This window comes from Salmo salar, chromosome 10 (assembly GCF_965601325.2).
Source record: "Salmo salar chromosome 10, fSalSal1, whole genome shotgun sequence".
Lineage (NCBI taxonomy): Eukaryota > Metazoa > Chordata > Actinopteri > Salmoniformes > Salmonidae > Salmo > Salmo salar.
In genome coordinates, this window is record NC_138300.1 from 9,441,534 (window position 1) to 9,464,475 (window position 22,942).

The following is a 22,942-nucleotide window of genomic DNA, read 5'->3' on the forward strand; positions in this document are numbered from 1 at the left end:
CAACAAATAATCTGCTCAGACCCCAACCAAGGAGCATTAAAAGTCGTGCTATAAATTCTCAGACAACCCAAAGATTCCTTGATGCCCTTCCAGACTGCCTCTGCCTACCCAAGGACGTCAGAGGACAAAAATCAGTTAACCACCTAACCGAGGAACTCAATTTAACCTTGCGCAATACCCTAGATGCAGTTGCACCCCTAAAAACTAAAAACATCTGTCATAAGAAACTAGCTCCCTGGTATACAGAAAATACACGAGCTCTGAAGCAAGCTTCCAGAAAATTGGAACGGAAATGGCGCCACACCAAACTGGAAGTCTTCCGACTAGCTTGGAAAGACAGTACCGTGCAGTATCGAAGAGCCCTTACTGCTGCTCGATCATCCTATTTTTCCAACTTAATTGAGGAAAATAAGAACAATCCGAAATTTCTTTTTGATACTGTCGCAAAGCTAACTAAAAAGCAGCCTTCGCAAATGGAGGATGGCTTTCACTTCAGCAGTAATAAATTTATGAACTTCTTTGAGGAAAAGATCGTGATCATTAGAAAGCAAATTACAGACTCCTCTTTAAATCTGGGTATTCCTCCAAAGCTCCATTGTCCTGAGTCTGCACAACTCTGCCAGGACCTAGGATCAAGGGAGATACTAAAGTGTTTTAGTACTATATCTCTTGACGCAATGATGAAAATAATCATGGCCTCCAAACCCTCAAGCTGCATACTGGACCCTATTCCAACTAAACTACTGAAAGAGCTGCTTCCTGTGCTTGGCCCTCCTATGTTGAACATAATAAACGGCTCTCTATCCACCGGATGTGTACCAAGCTCACTAAAAGTGGCAGTAATAAAGCCTCTCTTGAAAAAGCCGAATCTTGATCCAGAAATTATAAAAAACTATCGGCCTATATCGAATCTTCCATTCCTCTCCAAAATTTTAGAAAAAGCTGTTGCACAGCAACTGACTGCCTTCCTGAAGACAAACAATGTATACGAAACGCTTCAGTCTGGTTTTAGACCCCATCATAGCACTGAGACTGCACTTGTGAAGGTGGTAAATGACCTTTTAATGACGTCAGACCGAGGCTCTGCATCTGTCCTCGTGCTCCTAGATCTTAGTGCCGCTTTTGATACCATCGATCACCACATTCTTTTGGAGAGATTGGAAACCCAAATTGGTCTACATGGACAAGTTCTGGCCTGGTTTAGATCTTATCTGTCGGAAAGATATCAGTTTGTCTCTGTGAATGGTTTGTCCTCTGACAAATCAATTGTAAATTTCGGTGTTCCTCAAGGTTCCGTTTTAGGACCACTATTGTTTTCACTATATATTTTACCTCTTGGGGATGTCATTCGAAAACATAATGTTAAATTTCACTGCTATGCAGACGACACACAGCTGTACATTTCAATGAAACATGGTGAAGCCCCAAAATTGCCCTCGCTAGAAGCCTGTGTTTCAGACATAAAGAAGTGGATGGCTGCAAACTTTCTACTTTTAAACTCGGACAAAACAGAGATGCTTGTTCTAGGTCCCAAGAAACAAAGAGATCTTCTGTTGAATCTGACAATTAATCTGGATGGTTGTACAGTCGTCTCAAATAAAACTGTGAAGGACCTCGGCGTTACTCTGGACCCTGATCTCTCTTTTGAAGAACATATCAAGACTGTTTCAAGGACAGCTTTTTTCCATCTACGTAACATTGCAAAAATCAGAAATTTTCTGTCCAAAAATGACGCAGAAAAATTAATCCATGCTTTTGTTACTTCTAGGCTGGACTACTGCAATGCTCTACTTTCCGGCTACCCGGATAAAGCACTAAATAAACTTCAGTTAGTGCTAAATACGGCTGCTAGAATCCTGACTAGAACCAAAAAATTTGATCATATTACTCCAGTGTTAGCCTCCCTACACTGGCTTCCTGTTAAGGCAAGGGCTGATTTCAAGGTTTTACTGCTAACCTACAAAGCATTACATGGGCTTGCTCCTACCTATCTTTCCGATTTGGTCCTGCCGTACATACCTACACGTACGCTACGGTCACAAGACGCAGGCCTCCTAATTGTCCCTAGAATTTCTAAGCAAACGGCTGGAGGTAGGGCTTTCTCCTATAGAGCTCCATTTTTATGGAATGGTCTGCCTACCAATGTGAGAGACGCAGACTCAGTCTCAACCTTTAAGTCTTTACTGAAGACTTATCTCTTCAGTAGGTCCTATGATTAAGTATAGTCTGGCCCAGGAGTGTGAAGGTGAACGGAAAGGCTGGAGCAACGAACCGCCCTTGCTGTCTCTGCCTTGCCGGTTCCCCTCTTTCCACTGGGATTCTCTGCCTCTAACCCTTTTACAGAGGCTGAGTCACTGGCCTACTGGTGTTCTTCCATGCCGTCCATGGGAGGGGTGCGTCACTTGAGTGGGTTGAGTCACTGACGTGGTCTTCCTGTCTGGGTTGGCGCCCCCCCCCCCCCCCCCCCCCTTGGGTTGTGCCATGGCGGAGATCGTTGTGGGCTATACTCGGCCTTGTCTTAGGACGGTAAGTTGGTGGTTGGAGACATCCCTCTAGTGGTGTGGGGGCTGTGCTTTGGCAAAGTGGGTGGGGTTATATCCTGCCTGTTTGGCCCTGTCCGGGGGTATCATCGGATGGGGCCACAGTGTCTTCTGATCCCTCCTGTCTCAGCCTCCAGTATTTATGCTGCAGTAGTTTATGTGTCGGGGGGCTAGGGTCAGTCTGTTACATCTGGAGTATTTCTCTTGTCTTATCCGGTGTCCTGTGTGTATTTAAATATGCTCTCTCTAATTCTCTCTTTCTCTCTTTCTGTCTTTCTCTCGGAGGACCTGAGCCCTAGGACCATGCCTCAGGACTACCTGGTATGATGACTCCTTGCTGTCCCCAGTCCACCTGGCCGTGCTGCTGCTCCAGTTTCAACTGTTCTGCCTGCGGCTATGGAACCCTGACCTGTTCACCGGACGTGCTTGTTGCACCCTCGACAACTACTATGATTATTATTATTTGACCATGCTGGTCATTTATGAACATTTTAACATTTTAACATTTTGACCATGTTCTGTTTTAATATCCACCCTGCACAGCCAGAAGAGGACTGGCCACCCCTCATAGCCTGGTTCCTCTCTAGGTTTCTTCCTAGGTTTTTGGCCTTTCTAGGGAGTTTTTCCTAGGGAGTTTTTCCTAGCCACCGTGCTTCTTTCACATGCTTTGCTTGCTGTTTGGGGTTTTAGGCTGGGTTTCTGTACAGCACTTTGAGAATATCAGCTGATGTACGAAGGGCTATATAAAAATAAATTTGATTTGATTTGATTTGATTTGATTAGCTCAAACGCATTAAGAAGGAAAGAAATTCCACAAATTAACTTTTAAGAAGGCACACATGTTAATTGAAATGCATTCCAGGTCGCTACCTCATGAAGCTGGTTGAGAGAATGCCAAGAGTGTGCAAAGCTGTCATCAAGGGAAAGGGTGGCTACTTTAAAGAATGGCAAATATAAAATATATTTTTTGGTTGCTACATGATTCCATACACCTCACAAGACAACTGACAGCTTCATTAAATAGTACCTGCAAAACACCAATCTCAACATCAACAGTGAAGATGCTGGCCTTCTAGACAGAGTTGCAAAGAAAAAGCCATGTCTCAGACTGGCCAATAAAAAGAAAAGATTAAGATGGGCAAAAGAGCACAGACACTCTACAGAGGAACTCTGCCTTGAGGGCCAGCATCCCTGTTGACATTGAGACAGGTGTTTTGCGCGTACTATTTAATGAAGCTACCAGTTGAGGACTTGTGAGGCGTCTGTTTCTCAAACTACACAATACTGTACTTGTCCTCTTGCTCAGTTGTGCACCGGGGCCTCCCATTCCTCTTTCTATTCTGGTTAGAGCCAGTTTGCGCTGTTCTGTGAAGGGAGTAGTAAACAGCGTTGTACGAGATGTTCAGTTTCTTGGCAATTTCTCGCATGGAATGGCTTTCATTTCTCAGAACAAGAATAAACTGATGAGTTTCAGAAGAAAGTTCTTTGTTTCTGGACATTTTCAGCCTGTAATCAAACCCCAAAATGCTGATGCTCCAGACACTCAACTAGTCTAAAGGCCAGTTGTATTGCTTCTTTAATCCCCACTGGTGGTCTATAAGCGTGGTCGCAATATTGGAGATAGCTTGGTGAGATCTGACATGCCCCCTGAGCCCACTCAGACACTCCTGACACCCATTCCAAAATGGGAACTACAAATGTGGTTCATGCACACAGTGCAATAGCACCATAAAAACATCTTTCTTCAGACACCCACATACAGGTCTAAAAATCCCTGTTAGGGGTATCATCTCAAGCAAGACCAAGGGAGTAATCTCTCTCATCACCTGTGCATGTGGAAAAGCCTATGTAGGACAAACAAAAAGACAATTGAAACAACGCATAGCTGAACACCGCAGCTCAATCAGGTGTAAGAACATTGACTATCCCGTAGCAGCCTACTTTGTTGAAGCTAACCATTCAATCTCCTCCCTCAAATACACAGGCATTGAGCATGTTGCTCTACCAAGGAGAGGAGGTAACATTCAGATCCTACTTCTACAAAAGGGAGGCTTACTGGATATCCTATCTAAAAACATTGACCCCTATGTTGATGCTAATATTATGCACAACATTCAATTATGTTTCTATATGATAACAATAGCCTAATATATTAAAAACACCATATACTATTCTTTAACAGTTTTACTAATTCATTGTAATTAACTTAATCATTATGACACACCCCTCACCATTGTCATTGGTTGCACTAATTGCACTGTTTGTCTACATAATCTGGTTCAACTATTCATGACATTACCCTGAAGAAGGCAGCACAGTGATGCCGAATGATTGGTAAATACCAAATCAATTACTGGGAGTTTATATATGGAGTGTGTGACTCTCTTTTTTTGATAGTTTATGCTCTACTCAGCACAACAGTTTTCAGCTGTGCTAACATAACTGCAAAAGGGTTTTCTAATGATCCATTAGACTTTTAAAATAATAAACTTGGATTAGCTAACACAACGTGCCATTGGAACACAGGAGTGATGGTTGCTGATAATGAGCCTCTGTACGCCTATGTAGATATTCCATTTTAAAAAATCAGCCGTTTCCAGCTACAATAATCATTAACAACATTAATAATGTCAACACTGTATTTCTGATTCATTTTATGTTATTTTAAATGGACAAAAAATTTGATTTTCTTTCAAAAACAAGGACATTTCTAAGTGACTCCAAACACACACACACACACACACACACACACACACACACACACACACACACACACACACACACACACACACACTTGAAGTCGGAAGTTTACATACACCTTAGCCAAGTACATTTAAGCTCAGTTTTCACAATTCCTGACATTTAATCAGAGTAAAAATTCCCTGTCTCAGGTCAGTTAGGATCACCACTTTTTTTTAAGAATGTGAAATGTCAGATTAATCGTAGAGAGAATGATTTATTTTAGCTTTTATTTCTTTCATCACATTCCATGGGGGTTAGAAGTTTACATACACTCAATTAGTATTTGGTAGCATTGCCTTTAAATTGTTTAATTTGGGTCAAACGTTTCAGGTAGCCTTCCACAAACTTCCCACAATAAGTTGGGTGAATTTTGGCCCATTCCTCCTGACAGAGCTAGTGTAACAGAGTCAGGTTTGTAGGACTCCTTTCTCGCACAGGCTTTTTCAGATCTGCCCACAAATATTCTATGGGTTTGAGGTCAGGGCTTTGTGATTGCCATTCCAATACCTTGACTTTGTTGTCCTTAAGCCATTTTGCCCCAACTTTGGAAGTATGCTTGAAGTCATTGTCCATCTAGAAGACCCATTTGCGACCAAGCTTTAACTTCCTGACTGATGTCTTGAGATGTTGCTTCAATATATCCACATAATTGTCCTTCCTCATGACGCCATCTATTTTGTAAAGTGCACCAGTCCCTCCTGCAGCAAAGCAGCCCCACAACATGATGTTGCCACCCCTGTGCTTCACAGTTGGGATGGTGTTCTTTAGCTTGCAAGCCTCCCCCTTTTTCCTCCAAACATAACAATGGTCATTATGGCCAAACAGTTCTATTTTTGTTTCGTCAAACCAGAGGACATTTCTCCAAAAAGTACGATCTTTGTCCTCATGTGCAGCTGCAAACCGTAGTCTGGCTATTTTATGGCGGTTTTGGAGTAGCGGCTTCTTCCTTTCTGAGCGGCCTTTCAGGTTATGTCGATATAGGACTCATTTTACTGTGGATATAGATACTTTTGTACCGGTTTCCTCCAGCATCTTCACAAGGTCCTTTGCTGTTGTTCTGGGATTGATTTGCAGTTTTCACACCAAAGTACATTCATCTCTAGGAGACAGAATTTTTTTCCTGAGGTCTTGGCTGATTTCTTTTGGTTTTCCCATGATGTCAAGCAAAGACGCACTGAGTTTGAAGGTAGGCCTTTAAATACATCCACAGGTACACCTCCAATTGACTCAAATGATGTCAATTAGCCTATCAGAAGCTTCTAAAGCCATTACATAATTTTCTGGAATTGTCCATGCTGTTTAAAGGCAAAGTCAACTTAGTGTATGTAAACTTCTGACCCACTGGAATTGTGATACAGTGAATTATAAGTGAAATAATCTGTCTGTAAACAATTGTTGGAAAAATGACTTGTGTCATGCACAAAGTAGATGTCCTAACTGACTTGCCAAAACAGTAGTTTGTTAACAAGAAATTTGTGGAGTGGTTGAAAAACGAGTTTTAATGACTCCAACCTAAGTGTATGTAAACTTCCGACTTCAAGTGTGTGTGCGCACACACACACACACACACACCACACACACACACACACACACACACACACACACACACACACACACACCTGAGCTGGTGCTTCTTATTTTATAAAGCAATGTACAGCTGTGTCTGTTGCTATACCCCATTCAGGGGCCCCCTTGAGTGGGACTGGCGCTGTGCTGCTGGTTGGCTGCTGGTGATTATGGCTATATGCAATTGCAATGGCATAGCATTGTTTGTTAATTTTGCAGAAAACACACTGTTATATTCCCCTGCCCTTATCACAGTGAAGACCCACTTATTTTATAGTAACAATATAAAATGTATAACAAAGTAGAAAATAATATTTAACACTGCCCATTACATGATTACGTATCACTTTTACCCAACAACATAACACATCTGTTTGGTGAGTATTAGCTTACTATAGTGTTCTTCCCTGTAACTTGTTTTGAAATGGCATCTGAAAGCAAAAGTAGTCTGTTCTATATTAGATTATTAGGTTGAACTATAGCCTAATAGGCACATGGGATTCAGTTCCTTGTGCTTGACTACAGAAAGAAATATTAAATGTATGTGCCTGCTGCTTATTTTGTAGACTGCTGTCTACTTGATGTTATTTTGTTTACTGTCCAAATACAACAAAGTGTAGCCTAGGCCTAATTATTTATTCATGGTTCTGACTTGACCTGCTCATTGCGCATTGCCTTGTATTAACCTGTGCATGGATAATCTGGGCACAGATATAGCCTACTCAATGATTGTTGAAGACCATTCAAACATGAATGCATTATTATACCACGCACAAGCACACACACTACAATCAGAGAAAGGCCAGGAAACGCACAACTTTATGACCTTATATAAAGACAGACCTTGTCCACAGCTCCTCCCTATCTCTTTGTATATTTTTACCTTGCTCTCTCGCTCCAGAACAAGACCACATGGGCTCCCAACCATAATGAGTTGCAGCTCAAAACTGTGGCTGATGGATAGCCGTCTGTCTTTAGCCAAAGGGTAAAAGGCTAAAGGCAACCATTAGCCCTAAAGAACTTATGCTGGTACCACTTTACATTCAAGCTGGGTAATAACCGGGTAATAAGATGGTAATAAATATGTATTTACTCGGTAATTAGCAAGTAATCACCATTAGTTACAATTAGTAGTTATGTTGTTTAATGGGTTCCACCATTTTAAAGTAGTCAACTAGGTGGGGATTCCTATGAATTGGGAGCAATCAGCCAATGAAGAAGAATATCATGTACTACTTTTATGGGCTCCCGAATGGCACAGCAGTCTAAGGCACTGCATTTCAACGCGTCATTACAGACAATGGTTCGATTCCAGGTTGTATCACAACCGGCCGTGATTGGGAGTCCCATAGGGCGGCGCACAATTGGCCCAGCGTTGTTCGAGTTAGGCCGTCATTGTAAATAAGAATTTGTACTTAACTGACTTGCCTAGTTAAATAAAGGTTAAATTAAGAAAAAAAAGATAACCTCAATGGCGCTGGCCATTCTGTCACAGACACTATAATGGCACGGATACGAAGATGAGTCCTCTGTTTCTGCCCCCTCAAACTCAGTAAAAAAAATAAATGTCCTCTCACTGTCAACTGTGTTCATTTCAGCAAACTTAACATGTGTAAATATTTGTATGAACATAAGATTCAACAACTGAGAAATAAACTGAACAAGTTCCACAGACATGTGACTAACAGAAATTGAATAATGTGTCCCTGGGGGGTCAAAATCAAAATTAACAGTCAGTATCTGGTGTTGCCACCAGCTGCATTAAGTACTGCAGTGCATCTCCTCCTCATGGACTGCACCAGGTTTGCCAGTTCTTGCTGAGAGATGTTACCCCACTCTTCCACCAAGGCACCTGTAAGTTCCCAGACATTTCTGTGGGGAATGGCCCTAGCCCGGATTGAGATCCGGGCTGTTCGCTGGCCATGGCAGAACACTGACATTCCTGTCTTGCAGGAAATCACGCACAGAACGAGCAGTATGGCTGGTGGCATTGTCATGCTGGAGGGTCATGTCAGGATGAGGCTGCAGGGAGGGTACCACATGAGGGAGGAGGAGGTCTTCCCTGTAACGCACAGCGTTGAGATTGCCTGTCATGACAACAAGCTCAGTCCGATGATGCTGTGACACACCACCCCAGACCAAATCGATCCTGCTCTAGAGTACAGGCCTCGGTGTAATGCTCATTCCTTTGACGATAAACACGAATCCAACCATCACTCCTGGTAAGACAAAACCGCGACTCGTCAGTGAAGAGCACTTTTTGCCAGTCCTGTCTGGTCCAGCAACGGTGATTTTGTGCCCATAGGCGAGGTTGTTGTCGGTGATGTCTGGTGAGGACCTGCCTTACAACAGGCCTACAAGCCCTCAGTCCAGCCTCTCTCAGCCTATTGCGGACAGTCTGACCACTGATGGAGGGATTATGCATTCCTGGTGTAACTCGGGCAGTTGTTGTTGCCTGTCGTGCAGGTGTGATGTTCGGATGTACCGATCCTGTGCAGGCGCTGTTACACGTGGTCTGCCACTGCGAGGATGATCAGCTGTCCATCCTGTCTCCCTGTAGCGCTGTCTTAGGCGTCTCACAGTACTGACATTGCAAATGATTGCCCTCGCCACATCTGCGGTCCTCATGCCTCCTTGCAGCATGCCTAAGGCACGATCACGCAGATGAGCAGGGACCCTGGGCATCTTTCTTTTGGTGTTTTTCAGTGTCAGTAGAAAGGCTCTTTAGTGTCCTATGTTTTCATAACTGTGACCTTAATTGCCTACGGTCTGTATGCTTTTAGTATCTTAACAACCGCTCCACAGGTGCATGTTCATTAATTGTTTATGGTTCATTGAACAAGCATGGGAAACAGTGTTTAAACACTTTACAATGAAGATCTGTGAAGTTATTTGGCTTTTTACGAATTATCTTTGAAAGACAGGGTCCTGAAAAAGGGACGTTTCTTTTTTTGCTGAGTTTAGCTAAAACGTCCCACCTGATCTCGCATCCTCCCGCCTGCCTTCCATCTTTGAAGACAAAAAAATAAAAAATATTCAGACCCCTTCATTTTTTTCCACATTTTGTGACATTACAGCCTTATTCTAAAATTGATTTTATTTTTCTCAATCTGCACTCAATACCCCATAATTACAAAGCAAAAACATGTTTCAGAAATCTTTACAAAAATGTTTAAGACTCTTTGCTATGAGACTCGAAATTGCTTTGAGAAAAAAAAAAAATGCTCAGATGCATTCTGCTTCCATTGATCATCCTTGAGATGTTTCTACAACTTCATTGGAGTCCACCTGTGGTAAATTCAATTGGTTGGACATGATTTTGAAAGGAACACACCTGTCTATATAAGGTCCCAAAGTTGACAGTGCATGTCAGAGCAAAAACCAAGCCATTAGGTTGAAGGAATTGTCCGTAGAGCTCCGAGACAGGATTGCGTCGAGGCACAGATTTGGGGAAGAGTACCAAAACATGTCTGCAGCATTGAAGGTCCCCAGCAACCCAGTGGCCTCCATCATTCTTAAATGGAAGAAGTTTGGAACCACCAAGACTCTTCCTAGAGCTGGCTACCCAGCCAAACTGAGCAATCGGGGGAGAGGTGACTGTGGAGATGGGAGAACCTTCCAGACGGAAGCCACTCCTCAAGTCACATGACAGCCCGCTTGGAGTTTGCCAAAAGGCACCTAAAGGACTCAGACCATGAGAATCTGGTGGAAACCTGGCACCATCCCTACGGTGAAGCATGGCGTCATGCTGTGGGGATGTTTTTCAGCGGCAAGTACTGGGAGACTCGTCAGGATCGAGGGAAAGATGAACGGAGTAAAGTACATAGAGATCCTTGATGAAAACCTGCTCCAGAGCGCTCAGGACCTCAGACTAGGGCAAAGCTTCACCTTCCAATAGGACAACGACCCTAAGCACACTGCCAAGACAACGCAGGAGTGGCTTCGGGACAAGTCTCTGAATGTCCTTGAGTGGTCCAGCTGGGGCCCAGACTTAAACCCGATCGAACATCTCTGGGGAGACCAGAAAATAGTTGTGCAGTGACGTTCCCCATCCAACCTGACAGAGCTTGAGTGGATCTGCAGAGAATAATGGGAGAAACTCCCCAAATACATGTCTGTTAAGCTTATAGCGTCAAACGAAAGAAGACTCAAGGCTGTAATCACTGCCAAAGGTGCTTCAACAAAGTACTGAGTAAAGGGTCTGAATACTTATGAAAATGTGCTGTTTCTGTTTAAATCTTTTTTATAAATTTGCAAAAAAAAATGTTTTAATTGTTTTTGCTTTGTCATTATGGGGTATTGTGTGTAGATCGATGATGGAAAAAAACGATTTAATATATTTTAGAATAAGACTGTACTGTAACAAAATGTCTAAAAAGTGAAGGGGTCTGAATGCTTTCCGAATGCACTGTATAATGCTATTGTTTGAGTGGTCACTCGACTATCTTGTCAATATAATATATCATCTTTGCTGCAGTGGAGAAAGAATGGAGAGTGCATGCACGCATTTGACATAGTCACAGAGCAACAGACATGAAAAATAAAGAGCATCGAAAAGGGATTTTGGTGAAACACAATAGTACAATATTATTACATTTGTTGTATTCACCCCTCTTGAAGTTCACCAAAATTCCCTTTCCGTTGCTCTTTGTTATTTTTCATGCCTGCATTGGCTTTTGTGGTTGACAATTGCTCTGTGATGGATTGATTTGGTCTACAGGAATGTCAGATGAACAGTACATGCGCTCTCTACCAGTCTCCTCAGTCTGCTCTTTTGAATGCTTTCTGTGAACAGGTACTTAGCAAGATAGCTATAATGTTAAAAAAAAAATGTTTAAAATAGAACACTAATTTCCATGAACATTTCATCAAGCCTTTGCTAATGTTGTTGTGATATTAGCTAGCGAACTAAAGGTAATGACATGGTATTGTGTAAAAACACAATTTAACATTGCTCTTTAGTTAGCTAAAGTAAAACAACACCAGGGTGTTTTACTTTATACTTTATTGTACTTCAATAAAGAATAAATAAATACATAGATTACCATCTTATTACCAAGTTATTACCGAGCTGGAATGTAAAGTGCTATCCTCATGCTAACGCAGGACAGTTATGGGTAGTTCTGCAGTCCTAAAATGATACAGAAAGAACTGAAATGCACTGTGCCGTCAGCGTGAGCCCTTATTCAAGGGGGCATCACAGCGAGTCATATTGTAAGAACAGTCAGGTGACATCCTGGCTTTGAAACCAGGCTTTGAGACAGAAGGCAACACCTGAGCTTGTCGAATAAACTTGGTTTTGTTTTCAGTTGAAAAATGTTTTGCCCTAATGAATAGGAGGAGGAAAAGCAAAGTGGGGGTTGTTTGCTTGGAAACACTCACAGGTTTCCTAATGTAAAAAAACAAAAAATAAGGAGCTACTCTCTATATCCCCTTAAACTTTTTAATCGCCACCTGCCTTTAAAACAAGAGGCCTTTGTTGGACTGGTAGGATGAAACTGAGGAATGTGTGTGTGAGTGAATGAGTGAGTGAGACAAGGGGAACACTAATGTGATTGTGGATAGGGAGGGACTAGGAAAAAATATTTCCCAGAAGAAGGCTACAGCAACTAAGCTACCACAACAGCTAGCTGGAAGCTAGTGTCAACCTTTTCAACCTCCTACCACCTTTTGATCTCTCTCTCTCTCTCTCTCTCTCTCCTCTCTCTCTCTCTCTCTCTTGCTCTCTCTTGCTCTCTCTCGCTCTCAGAGTGGTAGAAGACAGGCAAAGAGAAGAAGAGAGGGAAGAAATTACAGCTTTCCGGCATTCTCTTTATATCTTGGCGTAACCTATAATCTTAGAGCCCCAGTCAGTCTGACCACGCTACAGACTAGCATTTGATTTACTGTAGCTTTTAGCCCAGGAGAGGGAAAGACAGAATGCTCTTAGACTAAGTGGCTCAGACATTGGCTTGGGAACACTAAAACACAGCAACACATTGCAGTATCTGTTTGTTCTCTAGGTGTGTTTCGTCTTTTTGCCCTGACAATGACCCTTCCATATACGGTGCCTTCAGAAAATATTCACACCCCTTGAATTTGTCCACATTTTGTTGTATTGTAGCCCCCATGATATGCAACTTTTCAGGGAAGTTAGAAACCTATATACACAGGCAGTTAGAACTTTTCAAGCAGAAATTTGCTTCCTGCAACACAAACTCAAAAAAGTTCTGGGACACTGTAAAGTCCATAGAGAATAAGAACACCTCCTCCCAGCTGCCCACTGCACTGAGGATAGGAAACTCTGTCACCTCCGATAAATCCACTATAATTGAGAATTTCAATGAGCATTTTTCTACGGGTGGCCATGCTTTCCACCTGGCTACCCCTACCGCGGTCAACAGCACAGCTACTCGCCCAAGCCTTCCCCATTTATCCTTTTCCCAAATCCAGTCAGCTGATGTTCTGAAAGAGCTGCAAAATCTGGACCCCTACAAATCAGCCGGGCTAGACAATCTGGACCCTTTCTTTCTAAAATTATCTGCCGAAATTGTTGCAACCCCTATTACTAGCCTGTTCAACCTCTCTTTCGTGTCGTCTGAGATTCCCAAAGATTGGAAAGCAGCTGCTGTCATCCCCCTCTTCAAAGGATGGGACACTCTTGACCCAAACTGCTACAGACATATCTATCCTACCCTGCCTTTCTAAGGTCTTCGAAAGCCAAGTCAACAAACAAATTATCGACCATTTCGAATCCCACCGCACCTTCTCCGCTATGCAATCTGGTTTCAGAGCTGGTCATGGGTGCACCTCAGCCTCGCTCAAGGTCCTAAACGATATCGTAACCGCCATCGATAAGAAACAATACTGTATTGCCGTAAGAACCTTGGCGTGATCCTGGACAACACCTTGTCGTTCTCCACTAACATCAAGGCGGTGACCCGATCCTGTAGGTTCATGCTCTACAACATTCGCAGAGTACGACCCTGCCTCACACAGGAAGCGGCGCAGGTCCTAATCCAGGCACTTGTCATCTCCCGTCTGGATTACTGCAACTCGCTGTTGGCTGGGCTCCCTGCCTGTGCCATTAAACCCCTACAACTCATCCAAAACGCCGCCTGGTGTTCAACCTTCCCAAGTTCTCTCACGTCACCCCGCTCCTCCGCTCTCTCCACTGGCTTCCAGTTGAAGCTCGCATCCGCTACAAGACCATGGTGATTGCCTACGGAGCTGTGAAGGGAACGGCACCTCCATACCTTCAGGCTCTGATCAGGCCCTACACCCAAACAAGGGCACTGCGTTCATCCACCTCTGGCCTGCTGGCCCCCCTACCTCTGAGGAAGCACAATTCCCGCTCAGCCCAGTCAAAACTGTTCGCTGCTCTGGCACCCCAATGGTGGAACAAGCTCCCTCACGACGCCAGGACAGCGGAGTCAATCACCACCTTCCGGAGACACCTGAAACCCCACCTCTTTAAGGAATACCTAGGATAGGATAAAGTAATCCTTCTAACCCCCCCCCCCCCCCCCCTTAAAAGATTTCGATGCACTATTGTAAAGTGGTTGTTCCACTGGATATCATAAGGTGAATGCACCAATTTGTAAGTCGCTCTGGATAAGAGCGTCTGCTAAATGACTTAAATGTAATGTAAATGTAAATGTAATGTATTACAAAGTGGGATTCAAATGGATTGAATTGTCATTTTTTTGTCAACAATCTACACCAAATACTCTGTAATGTCAAAGTAGAAGAAAAATTCTAACATTTGTAAAAAAAAATAATACATTAAAACACTAAATGTATCTTGATTAGATAAGTTTTCAACCCCCTGAGTCAATACATGTTAGAATGACCTTTGGCAGCAATTACAGCTGTGAGTCTTTCTGGGTAAGTCTCTTAAGAGCTTTCCACACCTGGATTGTGCAACAATTGGCCATTATTATTTTCAAAATTCTTCAAGATCTGTCAAATTGGTTGTTGATCATTGCTAGGCAACCATTTTCAAACAGATTTAAGTCAAATCCGTAACTCGGACAGTCAGGAACATTCACTGTCTTCTTGGTAAGCAACTCTAGTGTAGATTTGTCATTGTGTCTTAGGCTATTGTCGTGCTGAAATATGAATTTATCTCCCAGTGTCTGGTGGAAAGCAGACTGAACCAGGTTTTCCTCTAGGATTTTGCCTGTGCTTAGCTCCATTCCGTTACTTTTTTAATCCTGTAAAACTCCAGTCCTTAACGATTCCAAGCAGCTACCACTATACTTGAAAATATGGAGAGTGGTACTCGGTAATGTGTTCTATTGGACTTGCCCCAAACAACACTTTTATTCAGGACAAAAAGTTAATTGCAGTATTACTTCATTGTCTTGTTGCAAACAGGATGCATGTTTCTGAATATTTTTTATTCTGTACAGGCTTCATTGTTTTCACTCAGTCAATTAGGTTAGTATTGTGGAGTAACTACAACATTGTGGATCCATCATCAGTTTCCTCCTATCACAACACTTTGCAACTGTTTAAATGTCACCACTCCCCTCATTGTGAAATCCCTGAGTGGTTTCCTTACTCTCGGCAACTGAGTTAGGCAGGACACCTGTATATTCATAGTGACGGGGTGTATTGATAAGCCATCCAAAGTGTAATTAATAACGTGTAAAACAAGAAAGAAAAAGAAGCAGACAATTAAATTCAATGCTTGACAGAGGGACCTTACAGATAATTGTATTTGTTTGGTACAGAGATCAGGTAGCCAATAAAAAAATAATGTTAAACACTAGTATTGCACACATATTCCATGCAACTTATTATGTAACTTGTTAAGAAGATTTTTACTCCTGATCTATTTAGGCTTGCCATAACAAAGGGGTTGAATACTTATTTACTCAAGACATTTTAGTTTTTCATTTTTAATTAATTTGTAAAAATGTATGAAAACATAATTCCCCTTTGACATTACGGGATATTGTGTGTGTATGGCAGTCACAAATCTCAATGTATGGCAGTCACAAATCTCAATTTAATCCATTTTAAATTCAGGCTGTAAAACAAAACATTTGGAAAAAGTCAAAGCATGTGAATACATTCTGAAGGCACTGTATATGTTGTTTTGGAAATATAAGACCCTGAGAGAGAAATTTTCTTATATTCAATTGTGTTATCGTTAAGAAAGGTAAGGTTCAACATCCAAATAAACTTGGTTCAATCTGTGACCAAATACTGGATCAAGACCCCTTATTATTCAGTACAAAACTACCATAGCATGAGAGAAGATAGATAAGATGGCGATACATAATATACAGTACCAGTCAAAAGTTTGGACACACCTACTCATTCAAGGGTTTTTATTTATTTTTACTATTTTCTACATTGTAGAATAAAAGTGAAGACATCAAAACCATGAAATAACACATATGGAATCATGTAGTAACCAGAAAAGTGTTAAATTAAAATATATATGTTTGATGTCTTCACTATTATTCTACAATGTAGAAAATAGTAAGAGTAAAGAAAACCCTTGAATGAGTGGGCGTCCAACATTTTGACTGGCACTATATGTGATAACAGATCTTAGGATTCAAAAACATATTTTTAAATGGGTAAAACTGGACTTAAAAGGCAAAAAAAGGATGATACTTTGAGCCCAATTGATGGCTGGAGTCAAGAAAAAAGCATTTCACGTGAAACACCTCTTAATTAACACGTGAAGGACAGATTAACTCTGGACTTTTAACTCTGAATCAGGGATAGAGAGATGAGAGAGGGAAAGAAAGTGAGATGAGAGAGGGAGACAAAGGAGGAGTTGAGGAGTCAGGGATGAGGCAGGTGCTGGGAGAGAGAACGGAAGGTTCCTCACCTGGCCTCGTATGGCTCAGTGCCTGTCACGCACGACCGTACACACAAAAACACATTCAGAAGACAGACAAAAACACTTGCAAAAAGACACATTCAGAACGCACAAATGAAATCGTATTTGTCATATGCTTCATAAACAACACGTGTAGAAATGCTTACTTATGGGCCCTTCCCAACAATGCAGAGAAAAATAAAAAAATAATAGAAAGATAATAACACAATAAATAAATACACAAGGAGTTATGATAACTTAGTTATATACAAACAGTACTAGTACCGAGTCAATGTGCAGGGAGGGGTATGAGGTAATTGAGGTAGATATGTATATATAGGACCGTGTAAAAGGACTAGGCAACAGGATAGATAATAAGCAGTAGAAGCAGTGTATGTGATGAGTTAAAAGAGTTAGTGAAAAGGGGGGATAATAAAGAACCAAATAGCTATCTGGACTACTTAGCAGTCTTATGGCTTGGGGGTAGAAGCTGTTCAGGGTCCTGTTGTAGAGCTCTGCTACCCGACCCAAGCCCGACGGGCCCCAACATTATACATCGGATTAGGGCCAGGTAGGGCCTGTTTTTTCATCAATAACTAGGGTACAGGCAGGTCTCAGGTATCACTAAATTGATCTCTAACATTTTGAAGTGGAGCCATTTGCTCGTGCTCTGCTGCGCAGTACAGTCATATGTGACTAAGAGCATAACAAGGTGTCAGAAGTGTTTCAACCTCATCAAATATAACACAGGAGAGATTATTTCACAGAAATGTATGTTTTGAGTTTTGTCTGAGTTTATATTGACGAAACGTAGCTAACAGGTAACTGCTCTCTCATGTCTCTTCATTGAGCAGAGCAGCCCTAGCGAAACTATGGATACTCACAGTCTCAGAGCCACAATGAGCAGAGCAAGCCGTGTGCAGGGAGCGAGTGACAGAGAGAGTAGCAATTAACCTCTCTGGCGCAGGTGGGACGAATTCGTCCCACCTACGTAACAGCCACCTGAATTCAGTGGCGCGATTTTTGAATCGTTTGAAATACTATTACTTCAATTTCTCAAACATATGACTATTTTACAGCTATTTAAAGACAAGACTCTCCTTAATCTAACCACACTGTCCGATTTCAAAAAGGCTTTACAACGAAAGCAAAACATTAGATTATGTCAGGAGAGTGCCCAGCCAGAAATAATCAGACACCCATTTTTCAAGCTAGCATATAATGTCACAAAAACCCAAACCACAGCTAAATGCAGCACTAACCTTTTATGATCTTCATCAGATGACACACCTAGGACATTATGTTATACAATACATGCATGTCTGTTCAATCAAGTTCATATTTATATAAAAAAAACAGCTTTTTACATTAGCATGTGACGTTCAGAAAAAGCAAACTTCCGGGGAATTTACTAACAGTTTGCTAAATTACTCACGATAAACGTTCACAAAAAGCATAACAATTATTTTAAGAATTATAGATACATTACTCCTCTATGCACTCGATATGTCCGATTTTAAAATAGCTTTTCGGATGAAGCACATTTTGCAATATTCTAAGTACATAGCCCAGCCATCACGGCTAGCTATTTAGACACCCGGCAAGATTAGCCTTCACCAAAATCATATTTCCTATAAGAAAAATGTTCTTACCTTTCCTGTTCTTTGTCAGAATGCACTCCCAGGACTTCTACTTCAATAACAAATGTAGGTTTGGTCCCAAATAATCCATCGTTATATCCAAATATCCTCTGTTTTGTTCGTGCGTTCTAGACACTATGCGAATGGTAAATAACGGTCGTGCGTTATTAATGGCGCATGGCGTGACAAATAATGTCTAAATATTCCATTACCGTACTTCGAAGCATGTCAACCGCTGTTTAAAACCAATTTTTATGCCATTTATCTCGTAGAAAAGCGATAATATTCCGACCGGGAATCTGCAATGAGCCTAAACAGCCGAATGAAATTTCTCCACGGGGGCGAATCGTGCATGCGCCTCATTCAATGGTCCTCTGATCGGCCTCTTGGAAAAGGGGATAATCTGAAACAGCCAGAGGCCGCCTCGTCATCGTTCAGGTTTTTCCCGGGTTCTGAGAGCCTATTGGAGCCCTAGGAATTGTCACGTTACAGCTAAGATCCTTACTCTTCAATAAACAGATGCAAGACGCACGACTCCTTGTCAGACAGGCCACTTCCTGCATGAAACCTTGTCAGGTTTTTGCCTGCCATAGGAGTTCTGTTATACTCACAGACACCATTCAAACAGTTTTAGAAACTTTAGGGTGTTTTCTATCCAAACCTGAACAATAATATGCATATTCTAGCTTCTGAGTTGGTGTAGGAGGCAGTTAAAAATGGGCACATATTTTTTCCAAAATTCTCAATACTGCCCCCTAGCCCAAACAGGTTAATGGATTTACTAACGGAGAAAGTTATTTCTGATTTCGGATGTTGGGCCTGATCGTCGGGGGCATGGGTAGGGCTCAAGCTTAAAATTCGTGCCCGTGAAGGGCTCTATCCTGTTGGTTCCAGACTTGGTGCATCGCTACCGCTTACCAAGCGATAGCAGAGAAAACAGTCTGACTTGGGTGGCTGGAGTCTGACAATTTTTATGGCCTTCCTCTGACACCTTGCAGATGTGGAAGAAGTTGTCATACCAAGCAGTGATGCAGCCAGTCAAGATGTTCTCAATGCTGCAGCTGTAGAACTTTGAGGATCTGAGGGCCCATTCCAAATCTTATCAGACTCCTGAGGGGGAATAGGCATTATCATGCCTTCTTCACGACTGTGATGGTGTGTGTGAACCATGTTAATTCCTTAGTGATGTGGACACGAGGAACTTGAAGCTCTCGACCCACTCCACTACAAGAGGGCTCAGGAGGACTCTCTCACACACACACACCTATCCCCCACCCCGTGTGCAGGTGACTCAGGCATCCAGGTGGAAGGGAGTTAAATGAGGACACCTCACCCTCTCCCACCTCTCTAACACAAGGCGCCGTTTGACCTCAGGGCTCTTACCTCTATCCCTCTTTCATCTCACGGCAGTCATCCCTCCTTCCTCTGGTTCTGCTCTGGGGTTTATTCCATTCCTTCACACCGCGTCGGGCTGCTTCTCTTCTTCTCCGTTTTCCTCTCTTATCGCAGCTTTCTGATAACCTCTGAAATGTAAAAGGACAGAGGCAAAACGATAAAGAAACTGTTCCAGTATATGGACTCGTCTTCGCAAGGCGAAGCAGAGGGCAGGGAACATTCCATTAAAAACGAAATTAGTAGAGCGAGAGAGACGTGCCCAGGTTGCTGGCTCCACTCATAACATCAGCAATTTGGTTATCTTTCAAAATGTAGATGTACAGTAATAGGAAGTCCTGTAACAGAATACCACGGTGGATGAGAGCATATTTTCAGTGGCACCTACTTCTACTCCAGAGCAAGATGGTGTCTAAAAGCCCAAAAGGCATAGTTTTCAAAAGTGAGCAAAGCAGCAAAGCCAGAATACTTAACTGAGCTTGGGCCAAACGGCAACGCATACCTCAAGGAGAACTTGTGTGGAGAGGGAGGGGGGTTCAGCTAGAGAGGAATCCATGGCTGTTATAATTGTACTCAAGAAATCACTAACAGCTGTGCTCCCATTCAGCCAGCTAGACCCCCTCCCCTCCCCAGCCTTTTTTTTCAAATGTACAGCTGCACAGATAAAGCAAAGAGGGTTAAGCAAATACTGCACAATGAAGAGTAAACAGAGCGGACCTTCCACTCTTCGCGCCTCACTTCGGGAGACACGGGCAAGAGAGCCCTACTGTTTTGTGTGTGTGAGAGAAACTCACTGCTTGTAGTCTTTATCTCTCTCAATAGTCCCCCTCTCCATATTTTAATCTCTATTCTAACCCCCCCCACTACCCTCCCTCTCTTACCCCGCCAGTCCAGCCAACCCTCCCCAAAAACCCCAGTGTGACAGTGCCTCTTTGTTCGCCCACCTCTCCTCTTGCCCTCTGTCTGTGTTCACGTCAGTTGCGAGGGGAGGCATGCCACGACAGGCACAGGGAGGGGGAACCAGGGAGGCAGAAGAGGGGCGAGGAGGGGTCTCACAATAATTTCAGTCTCTCTCTCGCCCATTCCTCCACTTTTCTTGAGAGAGGGGGGCAGCGGTAGGTCATCCGACCACGATGATCTACCACTGAGGATCACGAGCCACCCAGACCTCATAGATGGGCCCTATTTCTTCAAAAGACTTTATAGAAGAACATAAAGAAACTCAAACTAAACAATGAGGAGAGAGCGGGAGAACAATAAACAGAAGCTCTGTGGCTTAAAAAGAAAAACAACAAAAGTTTCTAGTTTTGGCGTTTACCTTAAAATGTTTTATTTTCACAGAAATAATGTGGCATGATATTCTGTGCCGTCTTGTAATTTCTCCTTTACGCAAAGGAAATAGTCTGCCCATTGAGGTCAGTGTGACAATTTTAGACTGTTCATTTTCTTAGCAACTCTTAAAACAGTTAGCAAACCGATTTCTAAATAGTATAAATGAAGAAATAGAATTACTGGAACAGTCATTCCCATTCAAGTTGACATTCTGTAATATAATTTCTATGCCATATGGTGCCTGCATAGCATAAATAGTGTTGCCATCATAGAAATACAATTTCTAGAATGGATATTTCCATTCAAGTCAAGGTTTTGCTATTCTATTTCTATGCTATATTTTGCCTGCAGTACTGTATGTGTCTGGTGGTAGTAAGGGAGACGGGACAGCCAAGCACAACTTGTTTTCCCTACCTCACTTTAAAGAGCCGCCTAGCCTCCCAGGCAATCGGATCATTAACCTCAGCTAATCTACAAACATTATGTTTAGAAAAACGCTTTCAGAGGCTTAAGCCCTGTGCACAGCCAAAGTGCCTTTCTAATTCACTTGGAGGATATGAGCGTGCGAGACTCACTATGTGTGTGTGAGATGGAGTGTACACATGCGAGTGTGCGCACACGCATTTGTATAGTCACACCCCTTGACTTTTTCAACATTTTGTTGTGTTAAAACCTGAATTTAAAATTGATAACATTTAGATGTGTCACTAGCCTACACACAATACACCATAATGTCAAAGTGGAATTATGTTATTTGAATTTTTTACAAATTAATAAAAACTGAAAAGCTGAAATGTCTTGAGTCAATAAGTATTCAATCCCTTTGTTATGGCAAGCCTTAAATAAGATCAGGAGTAAAAATATGCTCAAGTCGCAATGACTCACTCTGTGTTCAATAAGTGTTTAATATAATTTTGTGTTGTTCCCCACACATACAACGATCTGTAAGGTTCCTCAGTTGAGCATTGAATTTCAAACACTGATTCAACCACAAAGACCAGGGAGGTTTTCCAACGCTTCGCAAAGAAGGGCACCTATTGGTAGATGGGAAAAACATTTGTTTATCAGACATTGAATATCCCTTTGAGCATGGTGAATTTATTAATTACACTTTGGATGGTGTATCAATACACCCAGTCACTACAGATACCGAGGTCCTTCCTAACTCAGTTGCCGGAGAGGAAGAAAACCGCTTAGGGATTTCACCTTGAGGCCAACTTTAAAGCAGTTAGAGTTGAATGGATATACAGTAATAAGAGAAAACTGAGGATGGATCAACAACATTGTAGATACTCCACAATACGAACCTAATTGACAGAGTGAAAATAATGGAGCCTATACAGAATAAAAATATTTCAAAACATCCATCCTGTTTGCAAAAAGGCACTGAAGTAATACTGCAAAAAATGTAGCACCTTCTGTTTAGTTCAAAAAGTGTATGTTTGGGGCAAATCCAATACAACACATTACTGAGTACTAGTGATGCACCGATATGACATTTTTGGCCGATACCGATATCCAATATTTTCCTTGCCAAAAAAAAACGATACCGATAACCAATATTAAACATTTTAGCGGCCTATTAATCATTATAGTACAGTTAAATAGTTAACACACACATGGACGCAGCGGTCTAAGGCACTGCATCTCAGTGCAAGAGGCGTCACTACAGTCATGACTGGGAGTCCCATAGGGTGGCGCACAATTGGCCCAGCATCGTCCGGGATTGGCCGGGGTAGGCCGTCATTTTAAATAAGAATTTGTTCATAACTGACTTGCCTAGTTATATAAAGGTTACACACACACACACACACACACACACACACACACACACACACACACACACACACACACACACACACACACACACACACACACACACACACACAAAAAGTTACTTTGTTTGG

General features: G+C 42.2%; 1 long non-coding RNA gene across 3 annotated transcripts in view; it reads right to left on the reverse strand.

Moving 5' to 3' along the window:
* Positions 1 to 22,942, reverse strand: part of LOC106613479 (uncharacterized) — a 57,353-nt gene that overhangs the window by 24,197 nt on the left and 10,214 nt on the right. For all 3 annotated transcript variants that reach the window (XR_001330488.3, XR_001330487.3, XR_001330484.3), the window contains exon 2: positions 19,695 to 19,834. This is a non-coding gene — a long non-coding RNA (uncharacterized LOC106613479). The remainder of the gene's footprint in view (positions 1 to 19,694; positions 19,835 to 22,942) is intronic.